This window comes from Macrosteles quadrilineatus, unplaced genomic scaffold (assembly GCF_028750875.1).
Source record: "Macrosteles quadrilineatus isolate MER2022 unplaced genomic scaffold, UCM_ALF_1.0 Scaffold_4__1_contigs__length_99947679, whole genome shotgun sequence".
Taxonomy (NCBI): Eukaryota; Metazoa; Arthropoda; class Insecta; order Hemiptera; family Cicadellidae; genus Macrosteles; species Macrosteles quadrilineatus.
This window is the reverse complement of record NW_026542597.1, coordinates 46,312,975-46,328,736: the sequence shown is the minus strand read 5'-3', so window position 1 is coordinate 46,328,736 and position 15,762 is coordinate 46,312,975.

Here is a 15,762-nt window from a genome sequence, read left to right as displayed (position 1 = left end):
CATGGTTATTGTATACCGACATAGAAATTACTACTAAACAAACAGATGATAAATGCACCTAAACAAATTACCTGTTGCAGTATCGTATGGTAAAAAAAATAGTCTGTAATGCAAATTCATAACACTGCCACCAAAGTCAAATATTTTACTCTAAGCTATCTAGTAATATATGTTTCAAGCCATTTCAAGTGTATCAATCATTAACATGTTTAAAATAGAGAAAGATATAACAAACTTAAAGCTTGTGTTACAAAGGATAGGGTGTCGTTGTGGCTATTTATAGAAAGATCACAATAGCCTAGAACTGACCACTAACGAGACTTCAGTGTAAGCCTGGAGGGTCTGTAGACTACATTTGACTAATTACTGTAGGTCTCATCGACTTGGTTAACTGGATCCGTTACACATGAGACAATACTCTATGATGATTAATATTTCTAAAACCGTGAGAAGACAAAACATTTTAATATACCTATATTATGCGTGCATTTGAGATAAAAGAGATTAACATACTGAATAATACATTCCTAGATGTTTTATTCCTATATTGCTAAAGTACAAAATAATATAAAACAAAAAAATATACAAAATAGTATAAGGGGCTTCTAATGAAGAAATCTTCTCATTAGTAAGTGTAACACTTTAACAGGATTGGCTAGTCCTTCATTATAGAAGAAAGCTCAGGCTGCAAAGCTAAATTACGTTTGAAAGAATTAATTGTCAGTGTAGCTCATAATTGAAAAATAATACCATAGATAAAACATAGTCTATGATAATACTTACTAAAAAAGGTAATTATAGATTACTGTACAAAGACTCTAGTAATTAATTTAAAATAGTTATAATTTAACCAATTATACTAATCAATAGTAATAATTTAATCAATGAAATATTAGTATAGGTCCACAGTTTTTAATAAACAATAACCTTAAGTCTCCAATAAAATGACATTGTCATTGGTGCCGACAGCTAAGAATACTTTGATGTAATATGTGATGTACAAAGTTTTAATAAAGCATCCTTGTGGGTAAAACAGACAGAACATACGACACGGAACTTTCAATGACTCTCTGGAGAAGGAATGTTCCTCTGGTCGTTGATGAAACTTACTTAAAGTGTTTCGATGGAATAAGACAAGAATTAGCATTATATAAGAAGATAAAAACTCAAAGCTACATTGAGTAATTGAAGGAAATCCAAACAATATTAACAATTATTGTTATCATTTCAATGTGGGTTGATGTTTAATCAATGATAGTCAGAACGAATCAATATGAAATATTAAATGCAAGTCTTGTAAAAGTTTATTATTATTTGATCACATCATAGCAAAGAAGAAATATAAGAAAGTAAATTTTTTTTGTTTTTCGTTTTAAGAGGAAATTAAACGGATGAATTTTGTTGAATGCTTGGGACTGTTTTGGGCTAGAAAACGGATAGGCAAAGGCCACTTAGTAATAAAACACATATTAGTAATAAAATATTTCACCTTTAAACCTTCAAACTAGAACATAAGAGTATGTTAAAAATGAGGGGAAGGTCTTTATATATCTTACCTTATAATACTAATGAAATGAGAACGCTCTAAACAATTGGCTTAAGTAAAAGTAATCCTAGTTAAATATAAAATACTGTTGAAAACTGCAAGCTTGAAGCAATTTTAAAGCAATCGCAGTCCTAAGACATGCTTGCAAAGCTCAATTGTCAACATAATCTCCATGTAAATCACCCCACACCACGGACATGTAGGCAGCGTAGTGACGTCACAGCCAACGCTGACGTATGCCTTTGATGTAGAAGGTTGCTGTCTCTGATATCAAAGTTTGCTATCTTACTATTTAATAAACGAGTAGCCTAAATATGTATTATGAAAATGTTATAATGCAATCGTAAGCCATATATTGCAGCCATTAATGAACTAACCAAAAACTTATTACTGTAGTAGGAATAATTGTAGAGAATACTGAATAATAGTAGTTAAAAATCCAAATTGTTTTTAGGCGTTTGTTGTTATAAGGGTAAAAAGTCGTTATTTCAAATCATTCTACAAATGTTAGTTCATTTTCTGGAGTTTTATCCGAAACTATCAATACTATTTTTCAGTTTGCCATATCTTTTTAGTTTTGGGAAGAACTTTAATAATCAATAAAATACTATTTTACGTCTTTTATATAGTTTTAATCATTACTAAAACCACGAATAAAGGTTTACTAGAATATATTTTCAAATCCAACTCTTTTACAACTCTTAACATGTTAAAACACTAACCGTAGACAGTTTTTAATGAGTTTCAAGAGTATGACATACGTATCTAAAGGGTTTTATGAATATAGCCTATGTCTAGTTTTAACTAATGTACTGAACATTACAAATTAACACCACAAGCTGTAGCTATACATAAGACACTACACACTTTAAAACTATAATCGTTTCAGAGGGGATTTGTAGAAAATGTTATTTTAAATAAATAGTAGGTATATTGCTAAGTAAAAAATATTACATCAAATTGTAAAGTGAAAATATTTATTTTAATTCTATGCATAGTAAAGTTTTAACGCAAATATTAACATTATACATTTTACATTATTTTAATTGGATAAACCGTGCCTGTTTTACCACACGCTGCGTGATTTACGATTTCTTCGTCCTTACAGAACGCGTCAAGAACACCAGAAAGTTTCTTCTCCAGAGAGCAATGGTGAACTCCGACAGCCGTCGTTCGTTCTTGTGAGTCGTGTTAGCTAATTAGTCTACATTCCAACTCATTGGGCAGTAAATTTTATTAATATTACGTTTTGGGAGTGCAAGTTTCTAACTTAGAAATACATAAAATCATGTAGACTGCGTGCTTTATGAAAACTAAATTTGACGTGAATAGACGTTGTATTCAATACTTTGTCTTAAGAATGAATAAAAAAAATACTAAACAGTTTTTTTAATGACTTTATTATCAAAGATTATCTGATTAAAAGATAAGGCATTTGCCAGGAATTATTAATGTGACAGGAAAGCAGGATTACCTTTAAATAAATCCATAGCGAGACATAAAAAATACCACACAAAAACTGGAGAAAAGTCCAGTGGTTGATTTTCTCCAGTGGTTGAAAAATTTGCCAATGACAAAGAAAATTTCCACTTTTGCGTTGAATTTTTTATCTGTCTCTACAGGCTTATTTAAATGTAAGCCTGCTTTCTTATCAATGTCCTTAATAATTAATCATAAAAGATAGTGATATAACCAACATTTTTTATCTGGTTTGAATATTATGGTAAAAAATAATGCACCAAAGTCATCTAGAACTGTTTCTATAGAAAATCAAATATTGCATTAAATACATATTGCATATTTATACATAAAAAACCTTTTGGTATAACCCTTATCATGATAGCGATTTGAGTTTTGATAAAATTCAATACTTTACAAAATCATGAATGGACATATAAAAATAGTCAGTGATTTTGAAATAGCATAAAGCAATTTACAATAGAATAAGAAAATGTAATAGAGTTGTTTTAGTCCTAATAGCTCATATATGACTTGTATTCACTCAAACAGTTTTAAATATAAAAAAACCTTAGAGTTTTATATAAAAAATCTTTAGCAAATGAATGCACATTTATTTACGAGCTACATTCCATGCAATAAAGTTATAGTGTCGGATTCAAGTTTAATAATAAAAAACACTATAGAATATAGATTTCAAAAATAATTCATTGCGTGGTAAAGTAAATTTGGTTATTACAGTTGGGTGGAGATTGTTTTAGTTTTTGTGCAATCCATAGTAATAACGCCTTTCAGTGCGACCCCGTATTATCTACATAAATGTTTGAAAGAACATAATAATATTTTTTTCAAATATTATTAATTGATCTCTTGTCGGGTATAAACTCATAAAAAATATAAAAAGCACAGAAAACCCAACTTTACCAAAGGAGTTCATTACTTTACAAGCTACAAACATCACTTCACCAGCATATTCGTGTTCCCAGAAACTTTCTTTGTTGTTTGTTGTGTTTGTTTTATCAGAAGGATTATTCACATCAACTTCTTGAAGGTTGTAAACTTATTCCTCAAAACCTTTCCTGGAACAAGATTAAATCAACGGCTTGACGAATTCAGACACCAGGTTTTGTAGTTAACGTTATAATATTAAGTAATAATATTAAACTTACCCTTATTGTAGTGTTAAAAAGCTGCCTTTTCTAAGTTCTCTGTTTAGTTCTCCATCGTATAATCTCCCACGTCTTAATTTTTCTATGATCCAGTTTACAACCTCCAATCTTCTATATTAGTTTGTAGGAATATTTCGAGGCAAAGTAAGAGCTTGGTAGAATTTGGATATTGAACAAAATATTTTTGGCTTAAAAGATCAATTTTTGAACGTTTAAAGAGGATTATTGAGTCCAAATTGGAGCATGGTGCACCACTGCTGCCCCTTTCACAAAGATTGCACTTAAACGCATCTATATAACTTTCTTCCTTTTCCGCTTCTTACAACTAGTAATGTAACCCTGTAGACACATTCTAGCCTGGAAGACGCATGCTGCACATTTTTGTTTTACTAGCAATGACTTATAAAAACACATTTTTAAGAAATTACTATAGATTTGTATCTGTCAAAAATATGCTGTTTTCATTCAAAATGTCTGTTTGTTTACATATGTAACTACATACATATTTGTATGGTAATTTTCAGTGACAAAGTTAGTCACTTTAGTTTTACCCATACGGTTGTAACTAGGCCAATGATCCATCTACCCAGGTCTATGAAAACCTCTATAACTACTATACGCAACCCACAAAACCCTTATCTTCAAGGAGGGACTAAAGTCACGTTAGTGGTCGGTTGAAGTCAGCAGTGATTATTGAAAAGACCATCGCTCCTACAAACACTCTTCAATACAATGTGTAGTTGGTAGGGTGGCAATAAAGTCTGGATACGGCTTCATATCTTTTTAACTAAATCCGTTAGAAAATTCAAACCTTTCACATCAACTTACATGTATGAAAACTACTTTTTCCAAGCATTGTCATTTTTTCCCCTCTACCAGAGGACGACTATAAGGAGTAAGAACACTATCTTTAATGTAAGTATAGGTTGATATGGACACATCATTTTAAAGGGTTAGTCAGGTGCAGTTCATTGCCGGAAACCGCGTCTCAAAAGGTTCATCCGTTACAAAATGGTGGCTGTCCAAAGTTCTTGGGGAATATACCTTCACAGGCCTTATTATTAGTAAATACTCGTATTCAAAATTAGTTTGAGAGCTGAAATTGTATTTTAAAGTCAACTAGCTCATATACTAATATTATTCAATCTTCAAAGCAAATTTAACCGGGTTTCAGATTTCCCGGCTATTCTTACCAACCTATGCTTACATTAAAGATTATGTACCTACTCCGCATGGACCATCCTCTGGTGAAGTCCAGAACATGGTAATGCTTGCAAAAAGTAGTTTTCATACATATAAGTTAATGTGAAAGGTTTGAAATTTCTAACCAATTTAGTTAAAAAGAAATCAAGCCGTTTCCAGACTTTTTTCACCCTAAATCTTTATACATTGTTAATAACAAAAGAAACAATAAACTGGCGACTAATGACAGCCAATAGTTTCCTTAAATATACATGTTATATTACACTTACCATAGTCAATCCTCAAACTGTTTTTGATTACTTAAGTTTCAATTCATATTATGCCTCACAGTCAATTCCATCGTCATATGCTCGTATGTTAAATAGTTACCTGATGAACTGTTGTAAATATAAACACTGTAAGTATATATGACAGTAATTGTAATAGAATGTAATTATTCATTAGTAGATTACGAATAAGAAGTGGTTAATATGAAAACAAGTGTGCTAAATGAATCACAGGTAATGTTTGTTTACTGCTTTGTGCATAAACTGATTGGAGGAATATCAAAGCAAAGCATATCACTTATCACAAGTACTGTTACAACCATTGTCAAGCTTATAAATTCAACAAATTTGAAACGAATAATCTTTTGTAGGCCTGCATATTTTATTTTATTCAAAACATGCTGGTACCTGGTGAGAACGCACAGGCATACGACAATGTGACCTCAGGATGGATTTAAACAAATATCTTACCAGCCTACTATCTAAAGTGTGCTCCTGCATAACTTATCGAAGTAAAACGTGTTTTAGCGAATTTCCCATATAGGGAATAAGCTATTACCGTAGTACTCATGGTAAGACCTGGACCCGGGACCGATTTTTTTTTTCGTTTTGAGGTCCCTAGAGGCCAAAAACACCATCCTTTCAAATTCATATATATATATATATGTGTGTGTGTGTGTGACCGTTAGCGCGATAACTCAAGCAAAAATGATCAGATTTTGATGAAATTTAGTACAAACGTGTAAACCTACGTTTATTCGAACGAGTTCGCGAACCAGCATGATCGGACCATGGGAACGAGGGTTTATGGGGTAAAAATGGGTTTTCCCCATTTTTGACCCAAAAAACATCAAATTTTGCAATTTCTTTCTAAACTATTTTGTAGAGCTTAAAAAAACAAATAATTTAGTATATTTAAGCGTTATATTGCGCCTAATGGTTACGGAGAAAATTCCAAAAAATTGTAAATTTAAAATTCCCATGTTATTCTTATGGAGAATAAGTAAACTGTTGTAGTTAGCTTGTTTATTAACATATTTTGCCCGAATTTGGAAAATGTTTTTATTTCTTACTAACAATTAACATTATACATAAAAAAACACTTTTACCCTCCCTGTTGCTGCATACCTAAGTATGTGTTAAACTGATTCTATTTAAATAGGGATAAATGTGATATTTTTAAGGAGACATTTTAGTGTAAATCCAATCAGGCAAATGGAAATTCGCTTAGTCTGCAGGTTTGCTGCGGCGGGGGTATTTTGACTTTTGCAGGTAAAAACGTATACAATACTAAGAATATGTGTTCAAGTACAACATAAAATATAACTCAACGTTACACTTCCGCTGATATGCACCAGTGGACTTGTAACATGAACTACATGTGCTTACCATAAACGGCTCTTAATAAAGAAACTACTGGTCTTAAAATGTAACTGAGCCAAGGCGTCTCACTCCATTCTAAGATAATTCCTTACATTCATTTCGATTTAAAATATGCCCTGTTGTTATCTCTATATGATAATCGGCAATTAGTCCATGTGAAGGCATGAATCTTTTCAAGGACTGATACTTCATACTCTGACTATTTGCTTCCTCGAAAAAAAATTGAAAATATGAGGAATAGTAGTTTTAATGGACTTGTTTAGTTTAATTGTATTCTTATTACGACATAATGTAAAAAAAATGTTTTTCAAAAGCCTTGGGTACACATAAACACGTTCACATACATATGCACTGTTGTGTGTGTCTCTGCCTGTATTGAAGCTCTGTCCCGATCCAACTAGTGTTGGTATTCATCACGTATCCAGCGATCTTGGGCTTAGGTTGATTTATATTCATGGATGAATCTCGCCAAATCACCAATCGTAGCTAAGTCGTGTAGGGTTAAACGATACTTGTAGAATCCCGTGTTTGAAATAATAATTATGGTAGTTTAATATTTACCACTTTTTTGTATCTTATCAAAGTTTAGATTTTGGAAGATGAGGTTACAGCAAACAAAATCCTACTAGCTAAACATCTTTATCCAAGATTTTGCCAAATGTATTGTTGATTTCTTACATTAAAAATAAATTCTCATTTGCCTCAGTTTAATCTGCCGCTCTCTTAAGGTTAATTTTAACATAACTCATGACTAAGTAACAAGACACTGTACGTTTCCCAACTTGTGTTTAGGAAACACAGTATTTAAACAGATTGCTTATGGCAAAAAAATTATTATTCTTTTCGTGTATATAATACCGCACTATAAACATTCCAGGAGAATATGTGAGTTTATTTCTCTGATATGAGAAATAGCTACGCGGTTAAAATCGTATTTTAGCGGAATTATAATCAAGTTAAGGAATTTATTGGAAAATTGTTTTTTGAAAGCACTGGGCCTACATTATATAAATTCACATTAGATTTATTTAAATATAAAATAGTAAACTAATTGGATAAATTAGTAATAATTTGGTTGAAAATAAATTGGTTATTATATTGCTATTTTGCTGAGGTAAGTTCGACAAGATTATCTATTTCTTAAACATTTAATAATTGTTTATCTTTATTGGCTTTTCTAAAGAAAAAAAAAAACACCAGATATACGTTCTATTAGTTTCGATTTTGTATGATCTGTTTAATATATTGAATTGTAATGGTAAGAGCATGCAGTTTCGTATCAATGCATATTCCCGCCAATGTTGGCGTTCATCTTAACTTTGTTAGAAAATCTTTGGCTTAAGAGGATTGCTACATGACATTTATTTAAGGCTCTAAAAATGGCGAATTTGCCTGACACAAAATATATTAATATCTTAGGGTCAATTGACCTTAATAAGAACATTAAAAGAAAATATAGATGAATAAAAATAACTATATTTTCTAAGGTTCAACTTAACCAAATGATTTAATAAAAAGAAAATTACACAATAGTTCAATTAGTTGGCTATTTCATACCATTCAATTACACGTTGAAAATTGTTTGGTAAACGTTATTTATATAATTTACAATAATACATTTCGTTCACATCTTATCCTCTGCAACTATGAAACAAACACAATAACCATTACAAATGGCTTTGATAGAAATGGGGAAACTATGCATATTTCAACATAAATTATAATACTTATTCTATAATAATTGTAGAATAGGTATGGCAGCCTGCGAAGGTTCGTTACGGACAAAAATATTATGTTTATTTTGTCAATAGCCTAAAAATGATAATAAAGACAGTTGTTAGAATTAAGGATAAAATTAGTTTGTATTATTTTTGAAAATTTTATTGGTATCATACCAAACGCCAGTCACTCTACACTGTTTTAAGCTTATAACTAATCACTAATTGAAATATAATTTTTACTACGGTAAATGTTAACAACATTTGAACTCATGTACGTAAAGCATTTTATCCGTAGAATATATTAAATATCCTATAACTCAGGAGCCTTAGTAGCTTGATATAAAACTAAACAAGTTATGACATCAGTTTCAAAGGAAGACACGCCATAGGCTAACTTGTAAACTTGTTCATTCCAAGTAGATATAATATTCATGGAGAAAACTTTGAGTTGGTTAACATTTTGTGTTGGCTTTCATGTTATTTTTGTTTTCCTTAGTACATTCTTCACCAGTGCGTGAAATATGAAATATGTTTTCTCGTGGTATTTCCATTACAATATACTTTTTGTATTATGAATTAGAGTAAATGTTGTTTTAAATATTATTTATGTGGTGAGTAGAAGTCATCAAATATATTCCCTACATGTTCTATGGCCTATCGAATTTTACTTTTAGTAACTTCGTAAACTTTAGTAAGCCTATTATAAAATTGGAATTGTCTATTCAATCTAACATCAATCCATCTACAATAATGAATAAATAAAAATAGTTATTTTAACATTTATTGTGGTTTGTTGGATAGTTAGTATATAAACTGTTTATTTTAATGCGGTACGAGTCCACAACCATTGTTGAATAGCTTTTTATATTGTTTGGGTTCCAAATTGTTTATATTTATGTGTTTGTCTTACTGTAAGTTTTTTATTAGAAGTAATACTGAATTAAATAACACTTTAATACTGAATTAATAATATTTTTTTCAGCATTATAATCGATAATATTTTACAAAAAATACGTTAATTCAACCAAATCTATTTTTAAGCATTTAATAGGCTAAATATCGGCAGGTAATAAAGTAACTATTTATCGTAATTTAAGAGAAAGACTTATCGCTGTGTTAATATATTGTAGAGTTAATTAGTTTATTTCGACTTGTATAATATTGAGCTACATAAAACAAAATCGTTACTAGTCTAAAGTCCATTATTGGGCCAAACTAACAAAACATTGCATTAGCTACATCAACATCTGTTTAAATCAAACTTACTTGTCCAAGAAAACATTTACGACAAAAACTGTAAACAATGCTAATGCATTTACTCTACTAGATCAGGAAAAAGGAATTAAATAACTTCGCAGAATACATTATACAGCAAAACATATTTAGGTTTTTCTTATATATAGATATTTAATTTCCTTTATTGTTTAGTTTTAAAACTAATCCGATTAATAATGTGGAAAACATTTGAGATTTATGTAAATTACTTGCTAAAGAATACCACGGGAAGCCAGGTTGCGCATAAGTTGTGGATGTTTCCTAAAGTAGGTGTTGAGAATTCACAGGTGTTGGAGTACGACAATGTGGAGACATACTGGGATTTACACACGTATAACTTACAAGTACTTCCATTGTAACTTGTTTGCTTATACTACATTTTAATTTATATTTAAGTCAGAAAATTTTAGTTTGTAAAGAGAAAAAGAGTAAATAAACGTTTAAACAGATTTATATTCAAAACTTTTAAAAACATAATTTTTTTGTGATTAGGTCAGATTTTTACGTATAACCTAAATGTTATTCTCGACCTAATAACTTAGCATAATAATTGTATGATGTTTGAAAAAGAATCAAATACTTCCTAGAAAGGCTACTTTGGTAACTATAAGAGTACGTTAGGTTTTGATTAAAAACTGATTAACTTGAATTGAATATAGACAAATATGACGTTTGATATCAGAAAAAGAATATCATGTTTCTCATGCACAATCAACGTACGAAATGAGAAAAAACCCTTTTTAGAAAACACGTAAACAAATTGTATGACTAAAATGTAAAACTTATTTCAAGTTAATGTGCTTACAATAAATTAACCAAACCCTCATCAAGGCTTATGAGTCTTAATAAAACATCATTAGCAAATTATTACATAGGAAATTCTAGAAATATAGTAGTGTAAGATAAAGTCATGTTATAACCACTTAAGTTGAGGGATGCTAATAAGGAAAACTCTATTCAAAGACACATTGTATATTTGATTTAATAAATTAAAACAAACCTTGATCATGTCAACATCATGTAAATAACAAATGTTTCAACATTTTAACCTAATGTAAAAAATACAGTTTCAACTTTGTTTTTCTGTTGCTATTTTGTATAATGTAATTAAAACATGCTTCAAAGATACTATACTTTTGCGGCTGCTCTAGATGAAATTGTATGCGTAAAAATATGAATAGGCTAAAGTTTTTAGTATATAAAATTTTAAAAGAGGGTAAACTCATTAATATTTTAATTTAACAAGTTATTTAAAGATGTTTTATTTAAAAAAGACATATTATACTGCATGCTATGATATGCCCCTAGGCCAATAACTTAGGTTAATATATGAGGTTAGCCAAAAAGGTTTTTTAACTTTAACCACCACTTTTCTTCGAGTGTTTTTCGAGCGTTATAAAGTGCTTTGGCTAATTCACGTTCTTCCAGTGAATTGTAAAATTCGACAAGGTCTTCGTCATTTAATTCCAAAAAATGTACGTTTTTTAGATCGTCTTCGTTAAAAGGCTTGTTTTTGGTTGAAACTAGTGATACAAAATCAGGAGAAGGTGCGGATGCTACTACAACAGCTAGCGCCAAAACCTGCAACAAAATTTTGTTGATGTAGCTGTGAATTGTTTTGTGTAAACATTTAACTGTAGAATCTGTTGGGTTTCCGCACTGTTTTTAAACTATAAATGCGAATTTTCTTATCTGGGGATTTACAGTACGATCTTATTTCTGTACCAATTATTCATAATTTTATTTTTTAGTAATGATAAAGAAAATCCATTAAAAACAAACATGTTTAATATGTTTGCTTAAATATTCCATGTAAAATCCATACACATTTTGTTCAAACACTTTCCTAAACTTTAAGATAGCCCTTTGTACTCTTGTGGTCACTAAGACAATGAAAGCATCGAGTGTATTGAAAATTATTTTTCATGGACATTTAATAAAAAAAAAATAACATTATTGAAAAATTCAGCCATGAATAGATGGCAAAACTTAATTATCACTGTTACGTAAATTTAAACTACACTTTTAATTCTTTGAATTCCTAACAAATTTTAGTACAATCTATTTATATAATTTTGTCACAATTGTAATTGTGATAAACGGATCAAGTGAAAAATATACCTTGTACAGTATTGTTACCTTGTGCAGTAATGATACAAAAGTAGCATTCGAAACAATCTGATCTGGAATAAATTTAGCAAACACTCTTAAATTAAATATATGTAATATGTATTATTTTAGGATAAAATACAGCACCCAAGGAAATAAAATTTAGTATCAATAAGTTACTAGCCAAATAAATAATACTGATAAAATACAATAAACAAAATAATAAACAAAAATAATAATGATTTAGTTTTTTATTAATATTGTTTATTCGTATTCTAATGCTACTACTTTAGAATATTCTCAAAGTTGTAACTGGTAAATTTAATTATATACAACAACAATTAGACAGAATAACAGTGATTAAGTGTTTTATTTATCATAGAAAGTATTTAAGAAAATAAACAGGGCAGGATGTATAACGGCCAAAACTTTAAAAAAATTATGAGCTTACAAGTAAATAATCTCAAATAGCAACATAGGATTTTTTAGCAACACCCTACCCTGTACATGAGCATCGAGATAAGTTTTAAATGTTTTATCAGAATGCTAAGTGAACAAATACCTGAAAAATTAAGTTAGTCTTAACCTACCTTTAAATTTGAAACATTTGGGAAAACTATGTGTTTGGGACATTTCAAAATAATTTCCCCAACTTCCACGGAGTTAAAATAAGGGGGTTTAAGTTGTTATTTACCTCAATCGGTTTGACCGCTATACATTGTTTACAGTAACTGTACTTTAGTCTGTCTCACACTGTATAAGATAAATTGGTAGAGATAAATTTGTTAGATATATAATTTAATAATGCACGTACGTGTTTTTGAACCTTTATTATAAGTTTAACAGATATTCCTTATCATAAATATTTTTTTTAATAAAACTCACAAATAATAGCTGTAGTGAAACTAAGGGAGTTTCAACATTTACGTAACTAATTCACAAATTCGGAATAAAAATGTATTCACTCACCAAAACCCAGTACGTGGTTGCTGCCATTTTACTGATACGTTTAACTGATGAAATCTCCTTTAAGTAGTTGCAATAATATCTGTTACATTTGTTATCGCAAACTTTTAAATATTCTTGGTAGCCGTAGTTGACGACTAACAAACAGCGATTATCGTAAAAGTCCAAATTACATGTTTACACGTTAAAACCATTAAAGAGTAGTAATTGCCTATATTTCTAAATTGGTGACTACTGTATAATGTTGCTTTGCCTTATTTTACTTGACTACGCATTCCCCTCTTTGGGCTATTACAAATATCTGCCATTCTCTATTTTTTATTATTTTTTTATTTTATTATACAATTTGCCAAGTAAAGCAGAACGAAAGTAATACTAACAAATTATTGTTATAAATATAATTGCTGTTGGTTTGTAAACGTGCCATTATGCTTTAACACGTCCAAGAACGTTGTACCTTAAATGACACACCATTTAAATAGAAAGTTATGTTTACGAGAAGACATACAAACTTCGAAAATTAAATTATTACATAGCAAACTGCATGCCTACCAGAAGATAAGATAGTTTCTGTATCGCTTTTAATTGATCTTCAATCGGCTCTGTGTGGTCGGTGTCTTCTAGTGAGAGCCACGTCGAGGAGGTATTTACACTATTTACAAACCAGACGTTTAGCCAATTAATGTTACTTCCTCAGAGGCAAAGCTGATACTTGCCAAACTAGTAGTTTGAACCATCATTGTGTATCAAAGGATGTTTAAGTACCGCCTTCAATGTAGTAAGCAGGTCAATATAGGGTATATTAACTCAAGAAGATCCATAACTGTTTACTCTTAGTTGTTTACCCAGTACTGTACTATATTCATGTTTATCTAATGAACTGAGTTATACACTGTTCGTATATGCAATTGGTACTTGTAAGTACGCGTATAATTCACTGTTTACGTGAATAGTAAGCGACAAATTAGAATCGTTGAAGTTCGATAACAAATCGATTCACGTAATAATAGAGTACTATTTTTATATAGATTTCAGGCACTATGAAAATTGAACATTTACCCACGAAATAATTGTTAAATTCAGTAAGCAGAGATTTCCTCAAGGTAATTTGGTCATTTTATGTAATTTAAAAAAAAAATACTTTGGTATTATAGCTTAACTAATTTTCGAGGTCCTTGTACTTGTACAGTCAAACTAACTTGAAAGACAAATTACCCTTAAACCTGGGCGAAATTGCTTCAAAGACAATGTTGCTTTATACCATATCCATATTCATTAAAGTCAACTTTATTTCCTAATTCTATTCCTAAATACATTTAAACTGGTGATCCATGTTAATTAACCAAGCGGTGATGAATTACATGGTTATAGTATACCGACATAGAAATTACTACTAAACAAACAGATGATAAATGCACCCAAACAAATTACCTGTTGCAATATCGTATAGTAAAAATAAATAGTCTGTAATGCAAATTCATTACGCTACCACCAAAGTAGCATATTTTACTCTAAGCTATCTAGTAATGTATGTTTCAAGCCATTTCAAGTACATTAATCATTAACATTTTTAAAATAATGAAAGATATAACAAACTTAAGGCTTGTGTTACAAAGGATAGGGTGTTTGTTGTTGTGGCTATTTATAGAATGATCACAATAGCCTAGAACTGCCCACTAACGAGACTTCAGTGTAAGCCTGGAGGGTCTGTAGACTACATTTGACTAATTACTGTGGGTTTCATCGACTTGGTTAACTGGATCCGTTACACAGGAGACTATACTTTATGATGATTAATATTTCTAAAACCATGAGAAGACAAAACATTTTAATATGTTTGTATTATTCGTGCATTTGAAATAAACGAGATTAACATACTAAATCATACATTCCTAGATGTTTTGTTCCTATATTGCTAAAGTACAAAATTAGTATAATTGGCTTGTATATGAAGACATCTTAACATTATTAAGTGTAATACTTTAACAGGATTGGCTAGTACTTGATTATAAAAAAAACAGTCCAGGCTGCAAAGATAAATTAAATTTGAAAGAATTAATCGTCAGTGTAACTCATAGTTTAAAAATAATACTGACTAAAAAAGGCAATCATAATTGAATGTACAAAGACTCTAGTATATAATTTTATCAATGAAAAATTAGTAAAAGTCCATAGTTTTTTATTAACAATAACCTTAAGTCTCCAAGAAAATGACATTGTCATTAGTGCCGACAGCTAAGAATACTTTGATGTAATATGTAATGTACAAAGTTTTAATAAAGCATCCTTGTGGGTAAAACAGACAGAACACACGACAAAGGAACTTTCAATGACTCTCTCGAGAAGTAATGTTCCTCTGGTCGTTAATGAAAATTACTTGATGTGTTTCGATGGAATAAGGCAAGAGTTAGCACTGAGTGAGTGAGAAGATAAAAACTCAAAGGTACATTAAGTAAGTGAAGGTAATCAGAAGAATATTATCAATTATTGTTATAATTTCAGTATAGGTTGATGTTTAGTCAATGACTATCAGGACGAATCAATATGAAATATTAAATGCAATTCTTGTAAGAGTTTATTCTCATTTTTTTCATATCTACAGCAATGAAGAAATTTAAGGATAGGTAAAAATTATTATTTTTTTTATTATTTTCTTTTTTTAGAGA